The sequence below is a fragment of the Electrona antarctica genome, assembly GCF_951216825.1.
Source record: "Electrona antarctica genome assembly, chromosome: 23".
Taxonomy (NCBI): Eukaryota; Metazoa; Chordata; class Actinopteri; order Myctophiformes; family Myctophidae; genus Electrona; species Electrona antarctica.
This window is the reverse complement of record NC_136804.1, coordinates 16,460,724-16,464,603: the sequence shown is the minus strand read 5'-3', so window position 1 is coordinate 16,464,603 and position 3,880 is coordinate 16,460,724. Positions and strand designations below refer to the sequence as shown.

Sequence of the window (3,880 nt, the reverse complement as noted above, 5' to 3'; positions counted from 1 at the left end):
CTAAAAACAATTAAGCTATCGCACACAAAGTATTAAAGTCTCAACTTTCCTGAAGGTCTCAATACTTTCCATACTTTTTGAGAGGAAAGGAGCTGCTACTTGCTACAAGATACTGTAAGCTCATATCGAAATTGAACATACCTTCAAACATGCACACTTAATTTATACTTCATAATACAACCATTGTTAGCTTGGAGAGCAGTTCCAGTAAGTTCAAGTAAGTGACAGGTTATACAGTAACACTTGGCTTTACCTTGTCATGCTCAGCAATTATTCTATCGATTACTTTTTTCTAATAATCAAGAAGCATTTTGTAATCGACAAGAATTAGTAGTAGTAATAGTCTGATTGATTCTAGTTTTATACTTCATTGTACAAGGGTGTCTCGCTGTGAGCTTTTAGATCTGCTATTATCACAATTTGTTTGGCACCTGTAATGAGATGGTATGATTTTCTTACCCAAAAACAGATTATTTTATTAAATTATTATTTTCCTTTTTTTATATAATGGGTTAAATCAATCTACACACGGGACATCTCCTTATGCATACTGTTGAATTTGGCTGCTGCTAGGAACCAACACCAGCTCTCTGTTCCAACTATATCAATGCGAAACAGAAAATAAGTGCTTTCCAGCAACATCTGGAAAGTTGTGTTTCACTGTTGTCTCCGTGGGTGTAATTATTTCTCTGCACAGAGCTGAGAGGATGTATATATAATTCTGTAAAATATGTATTCTCCTCGACCAGGGACCAATTGACTGCTGTAACTGTATGTGCTGCTGCTTTCCTCGGCTGTCACTGCCAAACCCCCTCTGATGGAAGGAACACAGCAAAACATTTTTTTTGTTAATTTAACTCTGAGAGAGAGTGTCTGTACACATTGTAGCCCGGTTGGTTTGGCGCTCGCCCTTTAATCGCACGTTTCTGGGTTGCTACTGGCACCGCTCACTCAACCTATGAGTAGCATGGCTTGAGTAAGACGTGTGGTAAGTTCTGGGAACTGGCGGTAGGAGGCACTCTACCAGCTCACAGGGTTGTGAGCTTGTTTTCAGCAAAGATACTGTATTTAGTGTAGTGCGAACACGTAGCCCGGGGGGGTTGTAAGGCTATTAAAGAGAGTTGTGGATTTCATTATGATAACATGGGTTTGATTCACATTAAGTGGATCAATCACCCGCTTATCTGTAAGATACAAGGAAACATTCCGTTGCGTACCTAAGACTGGTCTGTCTTGAAATTGAAAAAGCACACTCCTGTACAGGATTCAGAACATCATTCAGTCCTTTGTATTCCATGTAAATTGTTTGTATTTATTTGTGAATATTAATCGGTGATTTTTGATTTGATTGTTTGTGTGTTTTTCTTTACTTTTTGTGTCTTATCTAGTCGATCAACAGCAGTTATTGACACGCTGTTTTAAGGGAAGGCCTGTGGGTATCCTAGTGATCGTCTCTGTTGGGTGGACACTGGACACCCGTTACTGTCCAAAACTGTTACTTTATTATTTATTTTTTCATGATTCAGATCTGATACTTTTGATGATTTTGTGTGGCGCTGTACTATGATCAAGTAGGGCGTTCATTTACAAAAACAACACAAACGGTTACAATATGTAGGTAAGGGGTTTCTCTGCTCGACAGCAACAATATATGGGCTGTTCTTCATGAGCTGAGGTGTAAATATGAATGCCTGTGATGTGATCCTATACTATATTACAGTAGCAATACCTAATATTGTTGCCATCTCCATATTTTACCTTTTTTGTGTTTGTTTTTGAGTGGTGCAGCCACTCCATTACCCAGCAATGTGTGTCCCTGGCTGGCTGGCTGGCTGGGTCTGAGTACGGAAATAGCATTTGTTCACCACCAGGTGTCACTGTTGTGCAACCTAATTTGTAAATTAACGCCTATTTGTCCATACTACAGATATCACACAAAAGTAGCAGACCCACAAGCTTGAAAGCTTGAGCTTGTAGATCTGCTACTTTTGCTATTTCTTTATTTGAATCCTGAACAGTAACACTTTTGCACATATGAGATTTCCACCTGACAGAGACGATTATGTTTAGAGTTCAGCTTTCTAAAAGGATTTTCTGAATCTTCCTGAAATGAGAATGCTCGTCAGAGTTGTTCTTTTTATAATGTTTTTTTTTAATGCCACACACAGATCAAATCCCTAAAAAAACAAAACTAGCTAATTTGCACAAGGACTTAAAATGTTCGTTTTTAAAAAGAGATGCCTTCGTTTTACTGTAAGTGTAATGATTAGGGATGTTCAAATGTCTCAACCTGGTCTACAAATAAAAAGACAATGGCAATTCTACTGCATGTTTTGTACTCGGCTAGTGCCTCCCTCAGTCGCATATCACTGCAGGCTCGAGCCCACTGCTGATGGCACGCCTTCCTTGAAATGTCCAAATACAGCCCCTTTATGCCTGGTTTGCAGGAAACATACAATAAGCTAGCTCCGTTTGAAACCTCATATCTATGCTTTAGCTCTGAGAAGAGGTCAGGATATCCCTGCATCGGTCGTATAGATGAGAGAGTTACGACATCTCCGGTCACTTCAAGGGGCCAGTCCAATGGCGGCTCTTAGACTAATATTGGCGAAGAGTGACAAAGGCCTGAACTGGAAGTTTACGGAATGCATTGGAGTCTATGGGCTCGCGCGAGTGACAAACGAGTACATGAACCATGAGAACGGGCTGTTTTCTGACCCCTTATTATTGGCATACCTCTCCTTTCAATGGCTCTGGTCAGCCAGTACCATGTTTTCCCAATGCAATCTTATGGAAGCAGTACTGCACATGCGGATGGATGGGGGTTGACTGGAATAAATTTTTATTTAAGCCTGATTTAAGCAGTTGTTTCACCCCTGTCTTAAAATTGTACGTGCCTGTCCTTAAGTTTATCATCTGTAGCCTAGTTCTGATACCTTTACTTTTTGAAAACGATACTGCGAAAAGGGTTTCCGCCACTGTTTTTGGACAGGCTCAACCCCATTTCTACCCGTGCAGGGATATCCTGACACGGAACATCGTCTTGGCGCTAAAGCGTAGATACGAGGTTCCAAACGGAGCTAACAATAGGCTACCGACATTTCTCTTTCGTGATGTAATATCTAAGCCATGATAAGAGAGGAAATGCGATCGGATACTCGAGATCAAACACTTTGAAAGGAAAAGAGATACTGCTGTCCAACTTATTTTTCTTTTTTTGTTGCTCTATAATGTAGCAATATTTGAAAGATGGTGCACAATTCGGGCACTTCTTTTGCACGCCTGACCACAGCTTTAATCTGATGTCAAAGCAGCAGACCATTGTCTGTTTAGCCTTTTAAAGGGTTGAAATTGTACCCGATACATGTCTCAGCATGCAGTCAGCAGCAATGCTTTTCTGTCACTGTTTGATTAATCATTATTGCAAACAATAAGGATAAACAGTATAAACCAAATGCAAGTAGGTTTCTGATGTTATTTCAGTGTTTTGAACTCAGGTAGGCTTCTTAAAATCCCTTTAGCCTCAGTCTTGGGATTCATCTCTAAATGTACAAATATCTGTAATTCATAAAGCAATTGTCCTGCTGTCAAGTCCTGAACAAATTAACGTTCAACTTTCCAGAATATCATGGGATTCTAATGTGTCAGATGCAGTTTGGAAATAAATGCAATTTGTCAAATCTATTGTCAAAGTTTGAGCCTTTCTGAATCTCTTGTCCTCTATCCGTTTTTATATCAGATTATTTTACATCAGATTATTTATATAGTATATAAATACAGGATGGCAGTGTTCTATCACTTTGTAAAACATGTAAATTATAGTACATACATAGTACATAGTACATACATAAATTATTGGGTTTTTGTTCAATACAATAAG

General features: G+C 39.1%; 1 protein-coding gene across 1 annotated transcript in view; it reads left to right on the top strand.

Annotated features, from left to right (window-relative positions):
- LOC306916540 (kinesin-like protein KIF21A) overlaps nucleotides 1–3,680 on the top strand; it is a 76,154-nt gene extending 72,474 nt beyond the window's left edge. The window contains exon 35 of the mRNA XM_079494435.1: nucleotides 1–3,680. This exon is cut by the window's left edge and continues 443 nt beyond it. The gene's annotated coding sequence lies outside the window, so the exon portion shown is untranslated.
- Nucleotides 3,681–3,880: the final 200 nt, after the last annotated feature.